The sequence below is a fragment of the Numida meleagris genome, chromosome 6 (genome assembly GCF_002078875.1).
Source record: "Numida meleagris isolate 19003 breed g44 Domestic line chromosome 6, NumMel1.0, whole genome shotgun sequence".
Taxonomy (NCBI): domain Eukaryota; kingdom Metazoa; phylum Chordata; class Aves; order Galliformes; family Numididae; genus Numida; species Numida meleagris.
The window spans coordinates 26,723,291-26,750,739 of NC_034414.1; the positions used below are offsets into that span (position 1 = coordinate 26,723,291).

General features: G+C 43.4%; 1 protein-coding gene across 9 annotated transcripts in view; it reads left to right on the top strand.

The window, feature by feature from the left end:
- The window catches only part of NUMB (NUMB, endocytic adaptor protein), a 93,354-nt gene continuing 69,131 nt past the window's right edge, over positions 3,227-27,449 (top strand). For 6 of the 9 annotated variants that reach the window (XM_021401558.1, XM_021401565.1, XM_021401562.1 and 3 more), the window contains exons 1-2: positions 3,227-3,313; positions 10,912-11,210. The gene's annotated coding sequence lies outside the window, so the exon portion shown is untranslated. Of the gene's footprint in view, positions 3,389-9,916; positions 10,051-10,911; positions 11,211-27,449 lie in introns of those variants that run through there. The other 3 variants (XM_021401559.1, XM_021401560.1, XM_021401561.1) reach the window with 3 other exon arrangements.

A 27,449-nucleotide genomic window follows, 5' to 3' on the forward strand; every position in this document is an offset into this window, starting at 1 on the left:
GATGTAGCAGTTCTGACATATAGCAGTGCCATTCAGCAGTTGGTTCTTTGGTACATTTCTCATTCTCAGAAATCATGCAAAAATCTTCATCTCGTCTTTCCTGATAAGTGGGCAAAAAAAAGCCATAATGATGTTTTTTCTGAGGCATTCTAAAATCACTCCCTCACCTCTGATGCAGCGCAACCAAGATGGCAATATCCATGCAAACAGGATGTTTTGGTTTAGCAACCATATTGTTCAGGTCTGCTCAGAGCACAACAGGAGAAAGCCTGCATGTAACACTTTGGTTTTTGCTTCCCATAGTAGATTTGTATTGCTACTAGAGGCATTCTTTTGAAGTGTTTTTGCACATTTTCAGTGCTCATTCACTCAAACAAGCTCTCACGCTTTACTTCTGCTGTCAAAAAGGTGGAATTTCTCTGGGGTGAGCGCAGTTACAGCAACGTAAAAATGCTTACGTTGTAGTATTTATACTGGTATGGCTTGTTCCTAGAAGGGATAGTATTACAGTGCGATTAGAGAAGGGAGATTTAATCACCAACATTGTTTTAGGTAGCCAATAGGAAGGAATGATGTTAAGCCTCTGGGTATCTGTGCTGAGGACATGGAGTTTGTATTATCATGAGTGCATGTGTAATATACTCTCAGCTCCTTAGGGGATAGCATACTATCCTGCTGTCCCAGTGACACCAGAAAGGATCTTGTCTGAAACGGTACCGCTGTCAGGAGCACGTGGGCACAACATACACAGCCAGCTCCATTAATCCAGTGTATTACCCACAGAACGCTCTTCTCTTAAAAGGTGGGAAAGGGGCAGTAGGGCTGGATAGCTTTGATGTGCTATGATGTCTCTCCCATTTCTTTGCTAAAAAAATTAAAGCACCCTGAAGCCCTGCTTCCAATCTGATGCCTTGAAGAATTAATATTCCTTCATTCATGGCAACTCTCTGCATGAAGACTGACTGTACAGAGTGAGGCTTACAGGTCAGTGTAGCGAACGCGCAGTTTGCTGTGTTGGATGCTCAGCTTGTTCTGTTCAGGTGACCTCTAGGGTCATCTTCTTTTTCACCAAAACCCTCCTTTCCCTTTAGCCACCACTAACTATATGGGGAGTTGGGGAGATACAAATAACTGACCAGACAAGTTGTATAGCAACAAATCAAATTAATAAATATTTGTAAAAGCTACGTATAGCTGAAGCATATACAGGAACTTTAGTTACAATAGGATGCCCTATTCTTTTCTTTACCTGTCCTCAGATAATTCTCATTTGAGAGCACAGTGTCTTCATAATACAAAGATGCTAAGAAATTGCTTAGAAATTAAAGTGTAAGGCATCATGCTTTATCAAAAATGTTGTCACAGTCCAGAGGTAGCGCATATTATGAAGCGTTAAACCAAAGTCATGGGGAATGCAACATTTTAAGAGCTATGCCAGGTCAGAAACGACTCCAGGTTTTATAACAACAGAAGAGATCTCAGGGCAGATAGAAATGTCTGCCTAGTCATTCTGGGACACTGGCTGAACATAGCTGCATTGTGCTGCTGTATGAGAGCAGCACTCTGAAAGTAACAGAGGCAGCTGTGAGAAGGAGAGCTGCTATCTGCTTTGGTTTTGCTTTCTGAGCAGAGTGATGTGAGAATAATTTTTTTTCTTCGTAGTTTAATTGTCAAACATGGTGCCTTGGGGGGGAGAGAGCATCAGTCTGAAACACAGAGTTTGTGTCATCCTCCTGCTTCTGTCCCAGCACCTCCGATGTAAATATGGTAAATGATTTTTGCACACCATGTTTTGAAATGAGCACTGATTCCTGTTCCTTTATGTTCTGTTCCGGGTGCATGCCAGTTCACATTATAGTCCATACTCTTTGTCGCTCTCTTTCTTTGCTTGATTCAGGAACAAAGAGAAGCAAGGGGTACTGGTGCATGCAGAGAGGAGATAGTGGAGATAACAAGATAATGATACAGAGAAACCTTACGTAATCTTTATATTTCAATTTCCTGAGGTGTTGTGTTTGTTGGTTTATTTTTATTTATTTGTTTATTTTCCAGCTGCATGCTCCAGGAACTATTTCAGCTTGCATTGTGAATCAAGTAGCTGTTTGAATGCCTGGTTAGAGGAGACAGCAGCTGGGGACCGGTAACCCAGGAAAAATGCCTCAACCCAGCCCAGTAAGCACAGTCAGGCCCTGGGATGTCTGCTCTGCGAGGTGCAGCCTCCCTGCTTTGAAAACAGAGGCATGCCTGCACTTGGCACTGGGGAAAGAGGCTGGGGGACAGTATTTTGGGCCTTTATGTGGACTGCTCACATTTTCCCTATAACCCAGCCTTCAGCTGATGGAAGACGCCTCCGCAGAAAATGGCACATTTTACTGCAGCCTGTGTGGAAGGAAGCGATTCTTAGAGGCGGCTGACCGAAGGTAACGGAGGTAGCACCGGGCCCCGGGGATGACACCAGGCTCCACCGCGTGCGGACCGTGTTCCCCACAGGAGCACTGCTCCTCCTCATCGGCCAGCACTCAGCCTCCCCTGCCGGCGGGCTGGGGCCTCCCCTGCGAGGGCCTTTCACAGCCCTCACACGGAGAAGGCACCCGACCTGTGGAAAACCCTCGACAGCGAGTGAAGGATGCTTCTGGCAGCACGCTCCTTGGCCCTCCCTCCCGCACAGCTCCGCGCGTTTCCACGGCTGCCGCAGCCGACATCTGCCCGCAGGGGTGACTGCTTTTGTAGGGAGGGAAGGAAGCCGAAGGCACAGCGAAACTACGGAGCTGTTCTGTGGAAGGCAGGGCCCTGCTTGTGCGGCGGCCACACCGCCCGGAGGGTCTCCAGGCCTCGGCTCGGGGGAAGGAAGCAGATTTCTGCCCGGGCCGCTGCAGGGAAGCCGCCGCCACTGCCAGGACAGCGCCCGCCCGGCCTGCACGCACCCCAGCTGCCCCCAGCCCCTAACGCGGCCTAACGCTGAGCGGGGAGGCGGGCCCACAGCCGCAGCTGGCACCTCCGGCAGCCTATCGCGGCTCTCCCTTTCGACCGCTTCATCCAATCAGGAACGGCAGAAATGGAGTGGGGGCGCCAAAGCCCCTGAGTGAATAAAACACTCGGGGGCCCGTGGGCGGAGAGGGGCGGGGCCGGAGCTTTGACGGGAAGCGCCGCGCGGCCATCCCAGGGCAGAGCGACGGGAAGGGTGGCCAATGGGCGGCCGGGATGGGCGTGGCGGGGGCCGGAGCTGCTGCGGGGAGGGAGGGGGGGCGGCGGCGCTGCTCAGTGGCGACGGGCGGCTGAGGAGGCGCCGGAGGGAGGCGGCTGCGGCCGGCAGGTGAGCGCCTGTGGGCCGCGGGGCGGGGTGAGGCCGGGCCGAAGCCGCGGCAGGCGAGGGGCCGCGGCGCCTGGGGTGAGGTTACGAGCGCGGGGCGGCGGAGCCTGAGGGGATCGGTGGGGGGGCGCGGGCGGTGGCGCCCCGGGGAAGTACGTGAGGGGCCGGGGGAGGCGGCGACGCCCTGCGGCGCCCGCCCTGGGGCAGGGGGCGTCGGGTCGGGCCCGGGGTGGGACGCCGAGCGCGGCGCAGGTGGAGCCGGCGGGGGCGGCCGCGAGGGCCCGGCTGCGGGCGGGGAGACCCCGGAGCCCCCGGCCCCGCGAAGCGGCCCCGGCGCTTCCTGCTCCTCCGCTGCCCGAGCCCTCTTCCAGGCCCCGCGCACGGCCGAGGGTCCCCCGGTGCCGCCCGGCCCGCGCCGCTTTATAGCGGCCCCGCTGCGGAGGAGCAGCCCTCAGCCCCCGCCCGGCGGGGTGCCCTCACCGTGGGGGAATCCTGCGGGGCCGAGGCACTCGCCGCTCGGTTCGATACTCGGTGGAGCTGTTGGAGCGGCCCCTGAGGTGAGGATCGTGTCTTTTCCACCTGAGAGCGCGGCTCTCGGCTTCGCCTTCCTGCGTGGAGCAGCTGCACAATGGGAGCTGCTGTCGGGCAGAAGGCGGCGGGGATGGGCGAGCAACAGCGTGCGGCTGGGGCCGGAGGGAGCCCGCACCGCGGGCAGACGCAGCCCAGCTTCGTTTCTGGGAGCTGAGGAAGGGTTAAGCGCGGTTTCTGTTTGGAATGCGCTTAACTCATTTTATTGCACCGGTGGAAGCGAGCCGTCTTGGCGAGCGACGTGGTGCATCCCTCAGAGGAGAGCTCCTGCCTCGCGGCAGCCCTGCTCTGAAGCTCCCTCAGTCCGGTGCATTTATGTAACCTGCTCATTAGTGCTTCGCAAAATGATCAGGGAGCTCTTGCTCTGATTCCTCTTATTGTGTTATCAAGGGTCTTGTCGGTGCTTCTTGATCCATCTGTCTGGACTGGGAGCTGCTTCTAACCACCGCAGCATCCGGCTGTAACGTTGGTGGGGTTGGTTTTGTGGTTTTCATTTTTGGCTTTCTTGCCTCTCCAGATAGGGTCCGGCATGGGAGAGTGAGACGGAAGGCACAGTCATTCCGTTTGGCGAGAGTACTACCCTAGCTATGGCTTGTAGAAAAAGTGTAAATATTTAAATGGATTTCTGACTCATCACTTCTGTTTGACTTATTGATCTATGGTTACTGCTAACACGCTTTCTACGATTATGCAGAAGTTAATAGTTACCATAGAGGGACAGTATTGTTTTTCTGCTCATTAGTGTGTTTTCCATTTCTTCATCTCTTGGCAATTCTCTGTGGAAAAGTTGCTTTTTTCTTTCTCTCTCTAGCAAAAATCTCGTGGAAGGAATACAAAAAAATAACGTGAGCAAAGTCCAAAAGAATGAGTCTGAGATGTGTTCATCCTTGCCCATGATTCTTAAGTTGTTTTGATAGCCTGGGTTATGTGACGGTAAACTGTTTCATCTCTAGCTGAGTGAGGTGCTGGTTTTAAGCCTCAGTGAAAACTCTGATGTGTACAGCTCCAAACATAACACATCAAAGAACTTTTTTTTTTTCCTTTCTAAAGCCTAAAGAAGAAATACAATTCAAATAAAACATTTAAATCCTTATTAGCTGAAAATTTATTTTTGAGCCTGGGAATGATTTCCCTGCACTTATTACTGCTCTCAAATGCGTGGAAGATGAAGGTGCATGTAAACTAGGCAGAGTAGACAAATTTGTCGTCTTACTTTGGTGCTGTGGAGTCCTCTGGTATTGCATTGGTATCTGACAGCATTATGCATTTAGGAAGAAGAAAAACAAACCAACAAGCCACCCTGGGCTCTCAGAACTCTCCCAGCATTATGTTTTGTAGCATGGTTTAGCTGCGTGGTGTTGGAATGATCTTTAAGTACTTTTCTTTCCTACAATAATGGGAGTGGTGGGTGAAAAGCTTGCTGAAATAACAGTGAAAATCCATGGAAAAGTACTTAACCTCTCCAGTAATAGGGGCTAGAAGGAATACATACTGTTGTGCAGCTTTAATCATGTGCTCTTAACAGCTTGCTTCAGCTCTCCACAGGGTTCTTGAATTCTGCCTGTAGCTGGCTTTATTCTGCTACTAATATCGGTGGAGCTGCATAATATAGAAACAAAACAACAAAAAAAAAAACCCAACAAGGCACCAAATTGGCCTAATGTTATAGAAAAATAAGTCTTCTAACTCTGGAAAAGGTGTTCTGCAGAACCTTGACGGTGAGAGATTCTTGTTGCAGCCTGAGCTCATGCAATTGTGCTCATCTGACACTCTGACCTGGTATGTTTTTCTTTTTTAGAGTAGATTAGATGTTATTTATTAAAACAGTTTATTAAGCAAGCTTGGTTTAATCTTATGTGAAATTAGGGCTTTAATTTTGCTTTTGAAGTTCCTTGATCAGTGAACGCATTGCAATTATAGATACTTGTTCAATCCAGGGATCTTGATTTTGCTGAGTGACATCAGAGCCTGTTGCCTTTCTTTTTCTGCAGAAGACCAAGCGTGAACTCAATCACACTGAAGCTTCTAATGCATCCTCCAGGGCATTGCCACCAGAGCAGATGTCTGTGGAGGTACTTTCACCGAAAAGTTATTCTTTTGTCACTCCCTCTTGGCTGATCTAGCTGAAAATGGTGGTACAGAAGAATATTCAACTTCACTTGGATCAGCTGCCTGAACAGACTGACTGCATGGTTGTGCAAATGTTACTGCCTGTATGGGGGAGGAGGTTGTGACCTCTTCTCTGAAGCAACTCTCTTAGGTTTGCCTAAGCTCATCTAGAAACTTGGCAGTTTAAACTGGGGCTGCAGTGGTTCAGCCTCCTTCCTGTCTGTGCATCTTTCCTTGCTGGCACAGGAGTCTTTGTGTCTAGGAGTTCAAGTCCGGGAGTTAAATCAAGCTGGCATAATGAATTGCTTCTTGCTTTGTTAGGTTTTGGCAGGATCGTGTTTCCGACCATTAGGTTGGTGAGGATGGTGGTGGGAGGTGGGACTGTGACTTGATTTAAATTTGCTTGAGGGTGTTTTTTTTTTGATGGAAGGGCACAGCTCCAAAAAATCACCTGGATTAGCAAAGGCCCATAGCAAATTGCTTTATGTTGGCTTGGCTGGTGAAAACTCAAACAGGAAGAAGTTCTTCCATTTTTCCCAGTGACACGTTAGTGTGGGCGGCAGCAGCAGCAAGGGGAAGGGCAGCAGCCTCAGAGTGACACAGCTGTGTCTGGGAGAGGATGTGCTCATCCCAGCTGTGGGATCCATCAAATATCCATTTTGAACTGATGTTCTTTACAGCATGTAGTCAAGGCAGATGTTGCATCAGGAACAAGAACTTTCCTAACAAGATCAGGAGGATTATTCCACTGTGCAGGAGGCAGTGCTCTTTTTCCTTTTTTCATTGACTAAGACTTGTTTTGATAAACTCGCAAGCATTAATAGAGTGCCATCAATCTGGAAGTACAAACGGCATCATGTCATGTTAACTGCTGTTACACGTCCATCCAGAATCCTTTTAACTGTGTTGGAGGAGGTAGATCTGCAAGATTTGCAGTGGCTTTGTTCAGCGTTTGTCTTTGCTGAACCATTTGTTGCAGAGTTGTGGTGTTCCATGGTTACCAAACCTGTTGTTTCTGGTAGTGGTTTATGCGTATACATCTTCTGTTTGTGCAGTGTTGTGGATGAAAGGGTGTCAGGACAAATGATTTGTATATGAGGCATTGGCTGGAGATGCCAAATTGTGAAGGTTCTCTTGAAGAAAAAGTGGAGCTACGCATATCAGAGTTTGAGGGTCAGGAGCAAGTTCTTGGCTTCCTTGAGTGCAAAAGCTGTAGGATTCTTGGGTTTTGATGCTGAAGCCAGGCCCAAAGTTCTTAGCCTTCTAAGTGAATTACTGTTTTCAAGTGTTTTAAAGTTCGGACTGTAGTGTTCGGATTTCTTTTCCAGTTGCTCCTTCTTTAGGAAACATCCATCTAGCAATTCTTGATGAATTGGATTGTGAGAGCAGTACTTGTTAATAAAATCCCGGGGTGCACACAAAGATGAATCAGAGTGGCCTTTTGTGCGTACTTGGTCAGTGGCTTGTGCTTCTTTACTGGACACAGATCTAGGAGATACCAAGGCTCTCAAGGAAGAAAACCAAACAAAACATACACTGATATACCTGGCCAGAAATGCTTCTGCTGTATGCTAACTGTTCTTATTCTGAATATGACCACTTCGATTCAGTTTATTTTTTTCCTAAGGAGGAGGAAAACCAAAAACCTGAAGGGTCTCTCTTCTTCTTTTAATGTTGTTCAGGCATGATTAACTCAGTTCCAGTCTGGGCTTTACTCTGAGCAGTGAACTGATTTTAGCGTGTTTAAAAAATCTTGTCTCCGAGACGCTTTGAGGTTCCCAAGGCTTGCAGTTGGCGGATGGGCACTGCATGCGTGGCTGCCAAGCTCGGAGTTACTCGCTTTGCCTTGCGAGCAAGCGCTTCGTGGCTGTTAAACTCCTGGGTCTTGGGTTAGCTGATAGCTCTGCGTTGATTTCAGGTTTTGAGTGAGGATAGTCTGCTTTCAAAGGCATTAATTCATCAACTGTTAAAGTGAAAATCTGGGGGGGAGTGGGAGTTGGTTCCCGGTACAGGGAAACGGCACGGATCGAAGCCAGGTTAACAGTTCCAGTCAGCCACTTCTAAACTTCTAAACTAATGGTAAAAGCATTGGGCTTGTGGTTTGCTTTGCATGCATGATATGAGAGGAAAGAAAGTATGGTAAGCACATTAGAAGGACGGTACAGAAATCTCCCAATCTTGTTCTTGGATGTTTTTCTCTGGAGCTCAGACAGTTTATTTTGCAGAAATTGTACTGCTTCCTTGGCTTTTTGCTCTAATATTTGTTTCTTGCTCAAACTACCAACCGTAGTTCTGTGGATAATGGTCATGGGGTGCTCCTGCTCGTCAGACACCGGGTGGTGCCCGCCTGATTAGTGCCAATCCCTGTAACTGCTGCCGAGCCATCTCAGCAAGGAGAGGGATGATTTTGCAGCCTTTTCCCCTCGTGTGGATATGTGGAGAGCTTTACTAATGTACTTTTAAGTATATACTTCTTTTTGTAAGGCTGGTTATTTTGTTGTCAAAGACCGCTTGATGTGATCTTTCTGCTGCCCAGTAGTGAATTATCAGTAGTCTTGTTAATGGTTAGATTTAATTGTTCAGTGTCTTCTGTTAACTGTCCTTGAATGTTATCAGAAGTTAATGAATATTAAATGTTCAGATTTGCTTGTGCCTCTAAATGCTGGTGTTTCTGTATGGGTTGCCATATCTGTGTGAGAACGATTAACGAAAGCTGCGTGCTTTCGTTAACTAGATTTATGTGGGGCGGCTGTGAAAGTGTCATGCATGTATGCCTAGTATTTATTTACACATTGGGATTACTGGCTGTTTATTTTTTTGTTGTTACTATCATTTTGTGCCGGGCAGGGTGATGGAGGGGCAGTTTGTTCATTTCAAGTGCCTTTCAACCATGTACCATGCATGGATTTTCCTGTGTAAGGAAAGCCTGTAAAAAAGCCACTAGGTCTGTGCAGCTGGTCAGCCCAGCGGAGAGTCAGCCTCATGCAGGCAGGTGAAGGGCTGCAGCTTATTCAGCCTGTCTTTTTGTCCAGGTGTTAATCTATATCCTTCTATGAAGTACTTGTCGTTATAACATCCTTCTCGTATTTGATTATGTATTCTACATTTAGGCTGTGTTTTGGATTTAATATATGCAGTCAGCAAAAAGAAGGCAGTCTGAGTCCTATGTGAAACTCTCTGGATGCCCTTTGGTTAAATGCCTTGCGTTACTGTAAAATCTGGACTGCTTATCATTCTGTTTGCGTGTCTGTAATAGGGTTATGCTGGATCAATCTTCTCTTTAGCCTTTGATTTGTTTGGGTAAATTCTGAGATGGCCTCGGGGTTTCTCTACCAGTTTGGGAGGAGTGGGATGATCTCTGCGCTAGGTCATTGCTGCGCTGTCACCAGGAGCAGTGACACGTCGAGGACTTCTAGGATTTCCCTTGGCCCTTTACCAACCTGAAAGCTTCGTGACTTTGATTTTCATAAGGAGTGCTCAAAGTCCAAGCGCCTTCTGGATAACATCACCCTGATTTTTCTTTTCATCGACACCGCAATATGAAAGTTTGTGGCTGCTCAAAGGCATAAAAGAAGAGCTTGTGAGACTGGTTTTGGCACACACTTTAACAGCCAAAATATATATTTATTTGCTGCCCAGTGAGGTAGGATATGCCCCTTTAAAGAGAGGTGTGTGTGTAGCATTATGTGACAGTTTTCCTCATTCTTTCAAGTACAGAGTTTGTGCCTCAGAACTGGTAGTTTTTGTTTGAATGTGCCATCTTCGTTAGCTGTTGACATAAGTGTAATACAGTTTTATGTTGGTTACCTCACATTTCTGCCATGGTTCTGTACTTCAATTTTATTTCGGGATGTGATCCGTTTTGCTCTGAGTAATCCTTGTTTTGGTCTTCATTTGCTTTGCGTACAGGAGGTCCTTCCCGATGTAGTTCGAGCACCCAGACAGGCTGTGGTATTTTGCCTGCATGCAAACTGGAAATACAACGTCTGCCTGCACTATTTGTTGACTTTTAGCTGAGGACCCATTTCTGCGCATCTTATAGGGTAAACAATAGTTGTCATCCAAGTGAAAAACAATTTGGCTCTAGCACACTGCAATTTAGTGGTTGTGAAATTAGTGTTTTAATGCTGTAGATTTACTTCTTCCCTCCTTCTGTTTGAGGCAGGCGGTGCTGAGGCATACAGATGCACTGAATGCCATGAGGTCCTGCAAAGTGTTACTCTTGTCACACAACTGCTAAGGATGATAAATAAGTTGATCAAAACAATGTGGTTTTGTTTAATGAAATCCAGGGCAAAAAAATCTGAGTCGGTCTTAATTTCCTTATTCCTCAATTTCCTGTCTTAATTTCCTAATAATGAACTGCAGTGCTTTGCTAGGAACCAGCGTGTTTGCTTGGTAGGAGACAGATTTTCCCCAAAACAGCTTGCCTTCTCCTATTGAACGGTGTGTCTGATCTGCAGGAATTTGGCCGATTGGACAGTTTATTACCCTTTCATCTCCTACGTTTCAGAAAAAAATACTTAGCTGCAGAGTTAGGAAACCTAGGAGTTGTGATTTATGCTGGAATTGTCCAAGATGCTGGACTGTGGCTCATCTCTGGTCTCACTTGCTGACGGCTGAGCTGCTTGCTCAGCTGGATTACCACTTTGGAGCATAACTCAGATCAGTCCTGGAATCCTTTCTTGAAACAATTCTTGTCCAGAATGTCTCTCTGTTGCTTCAGCCCGGTTTGCTTTCCACGTCATTTTTTTTTTTGTTTTGTTTTGGTGGTTAGTTCTCACTCTGCTCTTGTAAGGTAAGGCCCTGAGTAATTAGTAAGGACCCACATCAGGGCTGTTCCTTTGTGCATGTGAGTTGTAGGAACTCAGCTTAATAAAAAATGTTTTTTTTTTTTTTTCCAGGTTTGTTTTCAACAGGATCAGTTCCCTGTTTCCACTTCTGCAAGCACTAGTACTGGAGCTGTGGGTGGGGGAGACAGCACGGAGGGGCTGTGCTGTTGCTAAAAGGAAGTGACACGGATCCGGTGCGTACTGCCCATGGGGCTGTGAGCTGGCTCCTTCTGGAAGTGGTCCTGCCTGCCTCACCCTCACCAGGGTCCACCGGAGGTGAAGACTGCGTTCAGGAGCTCTTCCCTTGGAGTTTCTTCCAAATGCATAAGTGATGCCTGCGTAAGAGAGAGGCCACTGATAACTTGGTACAGGTAATGAAGGCTGTGTGCCTCTTCAGTAGAGAGGGGTCTGTAGCTCTGTTCTTGTGGGCAACCAACTACTGGTTGTCTTGCCGTAGGACATAGGTTTCATTGCTGAAAACACATCTCATAAAATTACTATAGTGTTCATGACTACACCATTATCATACTTGTTACTAGTAAATAGCAAGATGTTATCTGAACTAGCGGGGTTCTGTTGTTAGCCTTACTCTTTGTTCCCACTACAGTGTATCGCAATCTATCGACTTGCATAATAGCGTTAGAAGTTGGGATTTCTGTAAGTAAAGGTTGTGCACTTGTCTGCCCACAAGTGAATAGTAGTAATTGCATGAATGTCTTGTGTTTTTTTTTTTTACAGCATTAGATCACATGGGAAATGGAACCGGTTGGAGTAGACAGAGTATAGGCAAATGATAAGATAATTGGTGATTGTGATGATACAGTTATACCTTGCTAATGATAATGTTACTATAGCAGGGGAGAAAAAGCTGGTCTCCCGATCTTCCTACCTTTAGATCTCCAACAATGAATGGAAAGTGCATTTCTTAAAGGAGCCAGGTGACGGGGTTGATTTTTTTTATTTTTTTTTCCTCACATATACATGATTGCTTCTAGCTCCAGTTATATCTGGAAATGTACAGACATGCTTATTCCAATCTCTTTAATGTGCCTTTTACATAAACGATTGCTTGCTACTCAGTTTACTGCTTTGGTGTTTGGTTTGGGTAAATACTACATAAGCTCCCCTTCTCCTTTCAGAGATGGTCTTTCAGCTTTCCTAATGCACGTCGTTCTGCTGTAAGACCTATCATATGGATAAAAACTGGTTGCAACTGTGTGCCTTTTAGCTTTGTGAAATAACTAATGATTTGTTTACTCATCTATCTGAGAGAGTATTACATCCGGACTAGTTCTGTGCAAAGAGATACTAGATCAATCTGCTGTGAATTGCTGTCCCAGTTTTTTCAGTGGGAAGGGACTGGCATCTGCCAGCCTTACGTCATATCACCCCCACATCCTGAGAACTGCTGTTTTGTGTTAGGTGTAAAATAGCTGTAGCTGCTGTGCTTGGAAATTCTGATTGGCATTACTTCCATCTTCCAGGGCTTGTTTTCAGATATACTTGGTTACACTTCGGAATATCACAAAACTATAGTGTTTTTTGTTTTTGTTTTTGGCACTGGATGTTCCTTGGTTTACCGTGTGGTGCAGTGTTTGCTAGGGAGGTACGGCTGGCAGGACCTGCAACAATACTATCCTAAAGCTATAGGCGTAATTCTTGGGACATACTGTTTACAGAAAGTGGGGAATGGTGCCCGTATGAAGTATGCTGGGAATTGCTTCTCCCAGGCAGCTGTTTTCACGGAACTGTGACTAGCTCTTCCACTCAGCACTTAATAGCTTTTTAAAGCGTGACTGAAGCAGTTTGTTGAATCCTGGTCTTAGCTCTCCACTCTTTATAGGTACATCAGAGTGATTGAAAACAATTATTAATGTAGGAAAGTAGCAAGGACTGTGGTTGGTTTCTTTGGCATGTTTTCTTCTGCAGAGTACCACGTCAGGGGTTTTTCTCCTTTGCAAGTGCAGAATAGTCACTATGTCAGGTGTTGCTAACGAGTATTGTTCAACAAAGTCTAGTTGGTTTTGTGCGCTTCTCTATTTATTTATTTTTTAAGGATGTAGTGTTCTCCTAGTAATTCTGGTCTGGAGTGTACAGGCATTAATCTCATTCACGCTTAGGTGCTAAAGCAAACTGCATTATTTTGTTAAATTAGGTATTTTGTAGTTCTATGGTTATTTGGGAGGTCTAATTATCTTCTGTGTTAAGTTTCAGTTACAGGTGTTCCTGGATTTTAATCCTAATTATTTTTGTTCCATACAATTTGTGAATTCTTACTCCTTTCTAAGGAAAAGAACTCATGTCCCCTCACCACCCTTATGAGACCCAGTGACGTTTGCAAAAGATTTAACTAAGAGAAATGTCACTAATATATGTATGTTGCTTACAGTTCTCTAATGAAGTTGGGATCATTTAAGGTCAGATACTTGGAAAATGTGTTCAGTGGCTGATTAGACTGTAACATGGTTCTTTATGCTCTGTCTTGTCCAGAGCAAAGTTAAGGAACCTCTTCACATACATGTAAATTTTTTTATGACTCATTTCCTGGGAACCAAAGTATCATTTGCTGTTTATCTGAAAGGTGTCACAGCATTTCCTTTTAACATGCTTGAAATTCTGCTTTATTTTGTACTCACTCTTCATGGCCTTTAAGCAAGTAGCAGAACTGTTCTTTAGCTGTGACTAGTAGAACATCTTGATAACTAAAATCCAAGTTAAGCAGTAGGAGAGAGAGAACAGGAACAGACTGTGTAATTTTGTTTGATCAGTTAAATAAATCCAATGTGTAGCTCTGATTCAAAATTGAGTTATTGTGAAGAATGTTCAAGAAGAACGTGAACATTGTGTAAAAACTTTGAAGAAAATCACAAGTGCTTCTGACGTTAACTTTTAGGTTCCTGGCATGGTAGACTCAAGAGTTGAGAGTCACGCTTTGTCTTTTTGTTTTGATGCATAATGGAAAGTTATGCATGCAAGAATGTCATTGAAAAGGATATTTACTGCTCAGCATAGCAAATGAAATAGAGACAATTCTCGAAACCTTACTTGCTGTGGTTAAGGTCCCACGCTAAGCTGCAAGATGCTTATAATCCGTGGAATTTATGGTTGCAAACCTCATTTGAAGTTTATAACCTTTCTGTGGTTCACAGGTTGTTCTTTCTAAAATACCACTGAAGGAGGTGGCGTAGGAGCCTCTGCACAAGGCAGTAGTGTGACATTCACAGGAACAGCCCGGATGTGAGCTGTAAGCTGAAAATTGAATTTCCCCAGCAAGTTCAGTTGGTGAACAAATACATCTTATCCTGGCAGTGATGTTATTGATGACGTCCAAGGGTGCCCTTGGTTAGCTCATATATTTTTAACCTATTTGCCACTGCTAAGGAAGTGATCTCTTTGCTTATTGTGTGCTTCTGCGGCATCTTTGTGTTTGACTCCTTGGTAAACCATAACCGTTCTTTCAACCATCAGGAAACTAAACTGGGAAAAAAGCAAATCTTTTGTGCTCGTGTGGTGAGTTGAATCAAGAAGTTTGCTTGCAGCTGGTGGTTAAAGCTGGCTCTCCTTCCTATGTAGAGTTGGCGTGCTGTGGATTTTGAGGATGCTAGGAGTGTGAGAAGGTTGTTTGTGTTCTGGGAGGGAAGTTGTGCAAAGCTGCAAACAAAGAAGGAATTGCCTGTGGAAACGGTCCGTATTTCAGCTTTTCATGAGGAGGAAGTGTTTTATGTCATCGTTTTGAGGATGTTCCTCATTGCAGAAAATAGCACAGAATTCGCTGGACTTCAGAGGTGGGAGGGGGCAAGTGTGGCCTTCAAGCTGTCAGGGCACCCTTCTGACAGAGGGAAGGAACGCGGTGGTCCTGGGGACTGACTTGAGGACTGGGTAGGGGCTTTTTTGTGGTCTTTTTTATGTGCGGTTATAATTCTGTTCCTTGGCATGCAGAGTTTTGGTTTTGACTGTGGCTTCCTCAGTCACAGGGATGTTAGGAGGGTGGTGGTGGGCAGCTACCAGTGTTGAGGAGATTGGCCAGGTGCCACACCTGTTCAGCCATGGCTGAAGCCAGCAAGCCGGGGGCTTGCATGGAAACAAGCAGCTTAGAGAACTTGTGTTACACAAAACCTCTAGCAGTGGCAAACCTAGGCCATGAGAGGAAGGAAGTTATAGCTTGCTGCTCCTTAATGTGTTCATCTCCCCTCATTGCTGCTTGTCGTCTCTGTGCTTCTAAAGAGATGGGAGAGCCTTTTGTCTGTGTGCCTTGGAAACCTCATTTATTTCAGGAACTGCTTCTTAAAATGCCAAGCTCAATGAGCATTGATTTTTGAGACATGTTGTAATGGAAACAAGTGCTTTATATGTATGTGTGTTTGAATTTTTTTTATTTAATCAGCTCCTGTTTTCAGAAAGACTGAATCAGATCTGATAGGATTTGTATTTCTGTGCTTCGAATGCTGAGATACTGTGCATGCAGGTGCAGCCACTTGATGTAACTAATCGGTACAACCTATAAAATCCAGTGTTTTACTTCCGAAGGGTGGGAAACTGCTCAGATTGCCTGTCTGTTGTATTCAAGCAACTCAGTGTTTTTAGTGCTACTGAGGTGCCAAGTCCAAGTGAGAAGGTGAGCCCTACTTACCTTTCTGGCAAAAGGCTGTAGCAGTGCCAGGAGCCACACTGGGACTGGGAGTTTTGTCAGGGCTGAGTCCCCAGAGCAATTCTGCTCAGAGTACAAAATTCCTGACAAAATGAACTTGAACCAACCTGTGCAAGGAGACCTGAAGTACAGCTGAGCTCAATTCAGTTTAAAAATACTTTGCATCCACTGGTTATTACGAGGTAAACGCCTTTGTATTTGTGGAAGAGCTGAAGAATTTTAGCCATGAAAGCAATGTGGTATGATTATAGACTCAGAAACGTTTATTTGGGAAGGAGGAAGTGTTTAATTTCAGTCTGCTCCCGCCAACTTTCTGTAATGCGCCATGCTGCCAAATGCCAAGTTGAATCATTGCTTTTAAAAGTTATTTCCAAGTAAACCTGCGTTATACCTGTGACTTAGCAGAAGAAACTGAATATTAAGTGCACTTTGACTGTTTTCCTGGTGAAGACGGCTACTGTGTTTACTCAGCTATACTTCAGCGCTTGATCCTTAACATTTGCGTGGAATTTTCCCTCTGTTTGTTGGCACTCATTTTCTTTAAAGAGTGGTGATTGAGCGTTGCTGAGTGCAATCCTGACTTTCCAAATAGGCAGCAAATAGCAGAGTTGAAAATATGTGGTTTCTCAGTTTGTTTAGCTTTATGAGGATGGCTGATGTAGGAAAAAAAAAATTGGATAATAGACACTTTGTTTTTATTAGGAGTCTGGTTTTGCCCCAAACTTCCCAGCGTAACTGTTGTAGGTTCAGTTTCCCTGTGCGCACCATTAGATGGCAACTATATATGCCATTACGAAGTCCATGTGCTCTTGCTGTTTAAACACAGCCATTTATTCTTGCTCTGTGCTATAAAAGCCTCTAAATTTGTTAGTACTCGTAACTTACTGATAGGACATTATTTGAGCTTGAGTTGCGGTAGCAATGATCAATTTAGAGAAGGGAGCATATGCTTTTCTGCCCGCCCCTTAGTTCTGGCACATGGCACCAAGGGAGCCGTTGGTTTGCTCTGGCGCAGCAATGAGCAGTGAATTGGCTCTTTTTTGCTTAGTGGAGTTGTCTGCCTTCCTGTATGTTAATACTGTAAAGGAGATCCCCTGAATACGTATTGGATAAATATTATTTTGTGCCAGGAGTAATGAGGGTTATGTGTACAATGATGTCTTCAAAAGTGGACGTTATGGTGTTTCTACAAAAGCTCTACCTGTTTTTCTAACGGCTTATGAATCTCTGTATATCAGAGGCTGTATCAATCCCAAGCAAAGCAGAATCCATTATCCTGTCCCCGTTTTGCTGGAGACAAAGATCAAAGCTCTTTTTGTATTTGGCAGGTAGCACTTGCATTGTTTTGTGAAACTGTTTTTTCTTTTAATTTTATTTTTAATGTGCCTTGATGCCCTCGTCTTTGCAAAATAGATTGGACACGGGCACTGGGGCACTCTTCATAGGTGCTGGCGTGAGCTGCCTCCCAGTGAGGTGTGAGACTGCTGTTCAGATAGACCTGCAGATAGACCTTGGGGTAGCTGCAGAGACATCTGAGCCTGGGGAGGGCGATAAATAATGGATGTATTTGAGCACTGTTTGACTTAAAGGAGGTGTTATGGTAACGAAAGCGATTGATAATCCAGGTTATTTGCTGTGACATCCTCCCTCCTGCAGTGATTACTTATGTAACTCCTCTAACTTTCTTGAATTATAGTGAGAATGAGTTGCTTCCTGCAAGCTGCCTTTGGTCCAGCTAGTTTTCCAATTTGTTTAGCTCTGATAGCAGTTATTCAGATTCTAACATGGCAATTTGTTTTGATGCTCCCTCTCTCAGAACAAGCTGTTCACTATGAATGTGAACAGGTTTGTTTCAAAGTGAAGTTTCTAATAGAAATTAAACTAGGAAAAAGGCTGAGAGTCTTCAAAGTGAGAATGTGTATTAGCAGAAACACTGTTTGAAGGCTCTTGGAGAGCCTTTTCTGATTGATTCTGAAATAGTTTGGATCAAGTCTGCCTTCTTGAAGTTGACATTGAAAGATGCTTTTCTAATCGTTTCATAAAACTTGAGCATGAATAAAATTCATTTTCTCCTTGTCAAACCCAATTTTCCGTTATTCTTCAAATGGGAAAGCTTAAGAGTTAGGAACTTCTGAAAAACTTGAAAGGGAAGTTCTTACCCTGGAAAGCCATGCTTTAATACTGAGTAGATGAAACAACGTTTCCTCCTTGTTTCCTCATTGGAAAGGCTCGCAAAGAACAAATAAAACTTAAGAGAAAACTTCTGCCTAGATACGCCTTCTGGTTTTTGTCCCACAGGTGCTTTTGGAAGGGCTTACTGCTGCTGTGGGTCGAAGCTCAGGTGCTGGTTTCAGGGCAATTGATAAGCCAGAGGCTGTGGCAGCCTCAGATTAGATTGTGCTGGTGAAGATCTTCCTGCAAAAGCATTGGAGGACTGGGTTTTCTCAGTGCACAGTTGGTTTTTGTTGTAGTGGTTTATTTTATTAGTGCAGGAGTAATGTCTGCACCAAAGAAGTATCAGCAGTAGACATACTGCTGTTCAAGGTATGTTTTACCTTCTAGCTCTTAGGGCCTGCGCTTACTTAAGCAACGATCCTGGAGCAGGCATATGTAACACAACCTTTTTCTTCCTCCCACGATCTTACTTTAAGTTTGATCTTTATTAATTTTCAGGTGTTAAAGAGTACGTTCTTCAAGGTGAAAGGCGTGTCTGAAAGACACATCAAGGAGGGGAAAAAATAAAAGAAATTAAGTAATTAGATGTTACAAGTAGGCAGTGAGGACCATCTATTTAAATAGAAGTAACTTGCAAAGCTTATGTGGTTTTTTTCTCTATGGATGCTGGAGTCATAAGGTCTACCTAGATGCTTTTGAAATCAGTTCCGGATACAGAAACAAGGGAAGGATCTCACAGTTAGGGTAAGTCACAAGTCTGTAGCTTCATTTTGCAATTAGTTCTGTCATGCCGACTGAAGCTTTATAGGCTTGTAAATTTAGCAGTGTTCATAGTTAATCTAACAATTTGAATTTGTTTTGAAGTACCTGGACTTTAACACCCAGAAATCCCCTGTACTGCAGCTTTGCCGAGGGTGAAGATGAACCAGACATCGTGATTCTTGGATGCTGGGTGAGCTGGTAAATAACAGTGACTGAAAATGGGTAGTGCTTTTCAACTCACAGACCTTAAATTGTGAAGCCTTGACTGTAGCAGCCCTTCCTCTAAAGGCAATTTCCGTGCAGTTGCTAGGAGAACCTTGGGTCGACCGGTAGTGGCAGAGATGGAAAAATGGCCATTTCCAGTTTCTCTGCTGGGGCTGTGGCAGTGTTAACCGCAAGTGCCAATCTAAAATGCTTAAAAGGTATGTGGTGATTATTTTTCAATTCTGACTAAGAGAATGAATGCAAGCTGGTGCTCTCAAGAGAATGTATTTATTGGCAGCCTTGAGGGCTAGCCTACTAGTAAACAACATCAAGGGCTTTCTTCTTTGTTGAGTAAGATCATTTTAGAGATCAGAATTTGTCTTAATAGTACTAGCAAACAAACATGAAGTCTGTTTCTCTAGATGTACTTTGTAACCAACATCTGTATTATTCCTCATACAGCTTTTAGCGACAGAATAGAACTTGAAATGAAATAAAAAATACTAGCAGTAGTGGGAAGAGTAGATGTGTCTGGAAATTGGGTGGTATACAAATATGAAACAGAACAGTGTTTCATGTCTTTGCACCTAGCGCTTTTGGAATAAGCAGTTCTTCACAAGATAGGTTTACTAGTAAAATTTGAGTCTAGAAGTCCTGTAGACTTGCAAAGGAGGGTCTCCTTGCTTTTGGAGTAACTGGTTGTGGAGGCAGATTGTTCTTCACAAATGCGCAGTTTGTAAAATAGCTGAGATGTATTTCACCAATGAAGTGAAAAACTGACTGTATTTATTCATTTTCTATTGTGCTTCTAAACTTGAAGGTAATTTGGGTACCAAGAACAGAAAAGGCTAAGTTTCTCACAGGTTTCCTTTTCTTTATTAAACTAGATGTTCTTTACAATGTATATTCAAATGAAGAACTGAGACAAGGTCTAGTAATTACTAATAACACAAAAGTACTAAGGTCCAGTTGTGTACAGATGTTCACTTAAAGCTGTATTAAAGCAGTCTCTACTGCTTTTCTGCCTTAATTATCTTAAGGAAGACAGACATCAGTTGCTGTGAAACTCTGCATAGTGGTTCATGTCTTTCAAAGATTTTTTCTATTGACAAATAATAACGGGAGAATGTTGCCAAAGTACAAAGGAAGTTGTGAAATGTGGTTTATGGTTATTGATGTAATGCGTTAGACTTCGTTAGTAAAGTCTACCTAGTAGAAAATCTACTGGTATTAGGAAAAACCATTGGTGCTAGTACAGTCACAAAATGGACAAATGAAGGCAGCCTTTTGTCATTTAACATTTGTCCCCCAAGAGTTTATATAGGTCTGCAGAAACAATTCCTAGCATTAGCAGTATTGCAGTTAACCTCTTGCCAGTGCTTAGTGTTAGCGCACCTTATAGTGAAACACAAGGTTCCAGGTGGAAAAGAGTTTGTCTGCACTGACAAGCTGTGAAAATCCAGATTTTGTTCGCTCTACCAGCAGTACTAACATATTTTTGGTGCAGTGGAGTGGAAGTCTGAGCTTGCAGACTGTAGGTTGTCCTCTATGCTATCTGGGGGGGAAAAAAAAAAAAAACTTCAGCTGAGTTATTGTTAAGCTATTGGTAGCTGCTGTACTTTGAAGCCTGTTGGCTGTATCAAAGATAGCCAGCTCTTAGCGTAGGGTCCAAATTTGCCTTTAAGACAGATTTCTCTCTATTAATTGTTTTGTGTGGTGTTTTTCTTTTTTTTCTGGCCCTTTGTAATGCCTAAATATGGTCAGTACTTTTCTTTGGGGATTTTCTCTGGGTTGCTGAGCAATAGATGCATAGATGCAAAGTCAACTCACATCCTGCAAGGCCTATTAGCTGGTGCATGTTACTGTGCCTCCAAACCAGTGATGCTTGCAGGTCCCAGCTGAGCTGAGGAGGCAGCGCAGCTGCTCTCAAGCTCCATGCAGAATTAGTTTCCACCCAGAGCTGGTTCTGCACAGAGCAGATGTGAGTACTGCTCTGCTGTGCAGCTCCGGGCCTGTCACAGAGATGCTGCGTTTTTCAGAGCTGCTCGCACTGTGTCTTTTCACTGGGCTTTTCGCAGGAGGTGGGGGAAGCAAGAGGTATTGCACAAGCACTGGGCCCTGGCTAGCTCTGCGTCACTGCTCAGCACTGGGCTATGCTGGGCCCAAGGCAGGAGGAAGGTTACGAGGAGGTTCTGGTTCCGAGGCTCCCTGATGTTAAGGGCAGGAGCTCTGAGCTGATTCTCCTTGGGTGGGTCCCAGGCTTTGTTGCAAGGGATAATGCTGCTGTAGCTCAGCCTGCCTTTGTCCTAGGTAATGGGAGTCTGTCTCTTTGTATTGATTCAGACTGCAAACAGTGGGCTGTGTAAAATTGGGTCCCGAGTTGACTGAGTTATCCACTCTTAGGTACTGCAGCTGCTGTAACTCTTTTTCTCTTCTCTGTTTGGAGAAAGCAAAACAAACTTTGCATTGTGATGTCTCCTGTTCATCCCGAGGGACAGGGTTAGAAAGGAATAATATCTTCTTAACAGTGGAGCACAGCATTCATTCCCATAGTTCTGTAAAACTCTCTGGTGTGAAATACATACTTTAGCACATCTCCAGTTAAATTAATCTGCTTCTAGTATACTCCAAAGCTTTTTTATTGAGGAAAGAAAAAAAAGGCAATGAAGACAAATCCTCAGACTTTCAGTGAAGTGTCTCCTAGTCCAGAATTTGAGTCACAGGTAAAACTGTTTAAAGAAAAGATTTACAGGACCTGGAGTACTGATCTGTTAAAATTCAGTGCAGCTGGTGCCTCCCTTGTAGTCTCAGATGTTTGTGATTGAGGCTGGGGTGCATGTGCCCTTTGCCTGCATGAAGCACACCTCACCTGCTGGCCTTCATGAAATTTCTTATCAAGATGGTAAAGTGTGGAGTTGCCTCATTGCCTGGAATAAGGACTCTGACGCTTGTAGGGTAAGTGTGCTTATCTGGAAGGTCCGAGTGTTTGGGTAGATGTCCTTAAAGAGCCTGGCCAGGGATAGGACCGAGACTTTGTCTCGAGGATAAATGCTTGATAATTGCTTAGAGAGAAGAAAAGTTAGACAAGGTGCCTTAGCTTATAGAAGGGCTTACTATGCTGAATGGTGACCTGATTTGGCCAGAGGCTTCAGGCACTGAGTGTGTTATTTCAGCCTGGGTCTGCCCCCCAGCCCCACTAGGAAGGAGAAGGATGGCAGCTCTGAGATGCAGCCAGTCTAATCCCTGGGGTGCAGACATCTTCTCCTGCTTCTGCATTTACCTGTGCAGTGTTTAGATCATGTCTGCATTGAGCATCTGTTTTCCTTGTTTTCTTTACTTATGGCAGCATTTCAAACTAAACCAGGTAAGTCTAATTGTGTACCCTTTACTAGGATGTTGTAGTTACAAGTTAGATACTGTGACAAAAGCTTACAGAAAGCAGACCTAAATTAACAAGGCTGTGTTTTGTTTGAACTATAGCTTATGCTGTTAATTGAATTTTCCATACTTTTTTTTTAAACTTCAGAAGTTGGATTTTCCTCATATGCCCTGGCAAATTATTCCAGTGGCTAGGAGGATGCAAATCTTAGTCTAGTATCAAATAACAGCTACTTGATCTAGCAGGAAAAAAAGCAAAAGATGAAAAGAAGTTTGAAGTCTTTGTAATTTAGGTTATGAGCAAGTTGTTGTTTAATTTTCTGTTATGTATTTCAGAAGTCGATTGTACTGAGTATAAGAACTCAATATGTATGTTTATGTCTGGGGGGGAGGGTGGGCAGGATGGGCTTGTGACACTACAAAGCTTGTTTTAAAATGCGGGTGCTGGAACTGTGGGCAAGGCTTTGGTGATAAGCGTGAGGGTGAGTGTGCTGCTGGTGGCTCTGCCCCTGTTCACACATCCCCTCTTCTGTCTTTTGTAGCTCACAGAGTGCTCTGCTCTCTTCTTGGCATAACTAGCAGCCAGGGTAGTCCCAGTGATGGATATAGACTTTCATACTCCTTCTTGTCTGTATGTGATCTTACTTTTGGTTTGCCATATTGCATATTGAAATCAAATCACTGTTAGGAGGTATCTGTTGCCGTGACTAGGCCTTTATTACCTCTGAGCTTGTCAGTTGCTAATATTTGCAGATTTTGCCATTAATTGCTTGGGCCCAGGCATAAGTATGGTAGAAGCAGTGTTAAGCTGGAAGCTAATCTGGGCTGCACACAAATAGAAGCGCCGTTTTTCCCTTTCCCTAGTGGGCTCCTGTTTACCTTCTAATCCAATTAGTTGGGCGTGCAAGTAAACATGTAACCCACTAGAATTAGAGATGATGCAGCTAAATTTTATGAGTAGTAGGTACCTTTCTGTAACTGTGACACTTGTGATGATGGTGATGCTTGTGGCAGAAATAGTGAGACTGCACTTCATTTTTTTTTTTATTCGTTAAATATTTGTGTTACAGCAATGAGGGCACTTCTGAATGCAGAGAAAAGAAGGATTTGATTACTATATGATCTGATTCATTTCCAAATGAGTAATATAAGAAACCATAATAAATGAGCTCCAGAGTACTTCCTTTAATTCTCTGAATAGCTGCTCTGCTGTCGAAGAGCTTCCAAAATGTGAAGCAAACATGAAAATCTGTGGAGTATTTCTTCAAAATATTGTATTTTCTGAATGTAGTAGAATGTACAGGAGAAGAAGCAGGATGTACAATCATTTCTGTACTGTGGATCTGACTGAATTATGCAAGTCAAGACTTGTTCTTTGGTCTCTACCAAACATGAGCTGATGTATATTTATTTGAAATAATGCATAGGATATGTTTCAAGTTAGTCTATTTTAAGTTGTTTAGATTAACTTCCCTTAAAGTAGTTCTTAGGAAGATGGAATTTAGTACTGCCTTGGAATGTTTAAACACGCTCATTTTTTCCAAAGAAGCTGAAAAACCTATTGCACTTAACTGCTATTTAGTGCAAAGTGCTGTCCAAACTTTTGGAAAGGAAGCCAGGAACAGCAAACCAGAATCTTTTAAAGAATATTCCACTCCATACATCTGAAAGCAGTTTATGAAAAATGTTGTTAGAAACCTCAGGTGGCACCCTTCAATTTAAAGGGATAGTAAAATGACTCATGCTTAAAAAAAAAAAAGAAGTAATCTATAGTCCTTTTTGTCTCATAATAGGAAAAGGGATTGACTCTGGATATAAAGTGCTGACCTTTACTGCGTTTGCATTAGCCAGAATTATTAACATTGTATTGTAGAGGCTGTGGCACATTTTTGGCAAGCTGGTACATTCCTCTCTTTCTCTGTAGCTTCCTCCCACTCGGGAGCTTTTGTCTCTCTCCGTCTGCTTTTTGGAGACAGAAATGCTGTACGCATGCCGACCTCTGAAACTGTAACTTGAGTTTGAGTTTGATGTAAAGCATAAATTCAGGCTGCAGAAATAGGCAGAATTAGAGAGCTCCGTTTTTGTATTGAAATAAGAGCAACTATAGTTGAGCTTTGGAATCAGCTTCTAGGAAGTGAACTGCCCAGACCTTTGTAACCATTACCCAGCAGAGCTGAGAAACGCTTGCCGTGCCAGCTGAGTGTGCTGCTCGGGGTGTGTGTACTGCTTTTCTCCATCCTGAGAGGGATGTTAGGATGTTCAGTTAAATATAGAAAATAAACATTAAAATGAAAGTATAGAGATGCATATATAAACCACTTATACAGGTGAGTGATAGTGAGGCAAACTACTCTGAGGCACTGTTTGTAGCAAATGGGAACTTGGTCCATGTTATTAATAAAAGGTCTTAGTCTGTTGCATGAGGTTTTGTGGAAGAACCGTGCAATCATTAGTTTGTTAATGTACGTTGTCCTTGTTAAACTTATAGCTGTGGGTGCACCATACCTGAAAATAAAGATGGTTATGTGCCATGAGCTGGTACTTCGGTGGATTCTTGTTAGTGTTGTTGTGTTCAGAACCCCGGTAATGAGGTACAAGGGTGCTCTGCATTCTGCAGACACAAGAGGCCTTGTGTGAACAGCTTTGGAATTTTGTGTGTGGTTGCTTCTAAACCAGATAGTAGCTCTTCTCCTCTCCCTCTGTTTGTATATAAACATACAGAGTAATTAAAAAGCTTGATTCATCTTTGGGCTACTTTTTATTTTTGAAAGGTATGTGAAAAATGAAGTTCTCCTTTAAATAGATATTAAAGTGGTTTAGGACTAGTATTTAAGCAAGTGTTTTCATAAAGCGAGAATGAATTTCTTTTAAACACATTTCCCTGTGGAGTTTAACACAAGGCTGAGAAGTTGAATCTCTGGAGTGAGAACTGAGAAATGGAAGGGGAAAACAAAAACCCCACAACCAAAATAAATCAGATGAATTTTCATTGCCAAAGTAGCCTAAAAATTAAGCATAAACAGTAATATTAATTTTCTAATTCTCTGGAAATTTTATGTAATGCTAACAATAGAAAGTGGGTTTAATGCTTGTTAGAAGAAAATAGAAAATGTCACCTCTGAAACAAGGAGAGGTGTTCCTGTTCCTTTATGCATGTTGCTGTTTCTCAGGTTTAGTGTCTGTGGTTTTCAGGGACACAAAACCATTTTGTAACACGTCCTGCAGTTCTTGGATCAGCACCGTTGAATCACAAACGGTTAATTTCAAAATGAGTGAACTCCTTAGATACTCCTTGGAGAAAGAGGGGGAAAGATCGCACGCATTCCCATGGAGCAAGGTTTCTGGCTGTCTTTTCTTAGTCACTGGAAATTCTTGTCCATGAATGTCTTTATAGTTGTAGCTATTATCCCTAGTTACCAAACTTCTGAAACACAAAACAACTAGTAAGTTGATAACGAAAGGCATCTGGCAGCCTTCAGACATAGCTTTTTAAGTGATGGCAGATATTAAAAAAAAAAATAAAAAAAAAAAAAAGAGGAGCCCAAGTTGGTAAATGTTTTCTGAGATTGACCTGGATGTTCAGAGATGCTTACGTGGGGTTCAGCTCCAGTGGAGAAGTGTTGTGTTGTGGTGGCTCTTGCTACTTGTAGAAACTATTGGTGTAGCCAAAGGGTTTCAAATACTCAGCTATCACATAAACCTTTTAGCTGCATTAAGTTCACACGTTTAATGATACACTAGCATTATGGCTTTTCCATTTAATCCATTGTCATAGTCTATGTTGCTTAACCACTGTTTGCGTTATCTGCCTTTTGCATGCTCAGAGAAGCTATAGTGAACTTGAAGTCATTGAGTTTTCCTCTGGAATAGACTGAATGTTTTGTTCACTTCAGTAAAGCTGGGTAAGGGAAGCTCACATTGAGCATGTCTTGCTTTCTTTTGTCCATATGGGCAAACCAGTTTTTCTTGTTCAGTGGTAACCAGCATAATGTGAAATGCACGTATTTGCGTTGTAGTTCCTTCTTTTTGTTTGCAATCTGTGTTTTGGGGGAATAGTTTCAATGTTATCCTTTCCAAGCCTTACATCAGTCTTGACATTTCAAACTGTGAAACTAATGAAACCAGTGTATGCTTGAGAAAAGCTAGCAAAAAAAATTCCAGTATTCAGCAGATGAAGACCTGTTGTGCGTACGGGTTGTAGTACACTTGTGTTCAATGTAACATAGACAGATGCCCTTACGGGGACTTAAACTGTAACATTTAGTAGCAATGTTCTGGTTGTAGCAATTATTTCTGAAAGCACAATGTCTGTGAGCCCTCTGAGAAATTGGGCTGGCGCAGCTCCCTGTCAGTGCTCGGGAGAGCCGGGTTGAGCTTGTTGCTGACTTTCATATTGAAGACTGACCTATGGTATTTCCAGCCCTGGAGAGAAATTCCTTATTAAGAGTGTATTTCTTTACCTTATACAGACTGATCATTGCAAGACAGAATAAGAAACTATTGGTAGAGCTGTCAGCTATTGAGCTCAGTTCTGTTTTTTTGGGAGTACTGTAATTAAAAACAAATAGCAGGAAAAGGATTCCCCAAACTGAAGGTCCTTTGATTTTTCTTCAGACCCCCGTAGCAAAAAGAAATTGTACAAAACATTTTTTTTTGTTGATGATTGTCAGCAGTGGCCATTAAGTAGGGTGAGATCTGATAACAGATGTGGAGATTTTGTCTGGGAAAGAGATGTAATTCTGTGAAATGGTCCACAGCACAGAAATGATCACTTATGCTAGTTAATCTGGCCTTCGCAGTTTTGCAAGCTAAATGCCATTTCTTTAGATGTCCAGGCAGGACTGGGTGGAGCTGTCTCATGAGCGCTGTCTGTCTCATGGATCACTGGTAAAAGCGTTCTGCTTCACTGTGGTGAAGCCTTTTCTGAATGATGTTTTGCTAAGGAGCTACTGCAACTCCAGTAGAGCTGTGTATGTACTAAATTGCTGCGTGCTACTAGCTGCTGGAGGAAAGAGGTTTTTCTAAAAATATTTTTAATGAAGTGATTCTTTTTAGTGAGTAGCACTTTCTCCTTTGGGTGCGTGTGGAACGGACTTTTAGTGGTACAAATGAATCTGCTTTCTGTGCTCAAATGCCTGCTTTAGCCATAGGAAATGTTGAGTGTTGGGATCCATAGTCATGTTTCAAGTCAGATTTTCAAACACTTGATCAAAATGGTGTTGATACGAACACAATTTTGAGTGTACTGGTCATTAGGTAGGCTTGAGATGTCCCGGGTTTCCTGTTAGTAGCTGGATCTTCACTTCTTTTATCGAGTAATGATTATGCTTTTTGAATGCATGGCAATGAATGGGATCAGTGCAAACTTCTTCATTCACTTTAAGTGATATTAATTTATGTAGAACCTCATTTTTCTTTCTTCATTTGTTTTTGGTATCTTGAA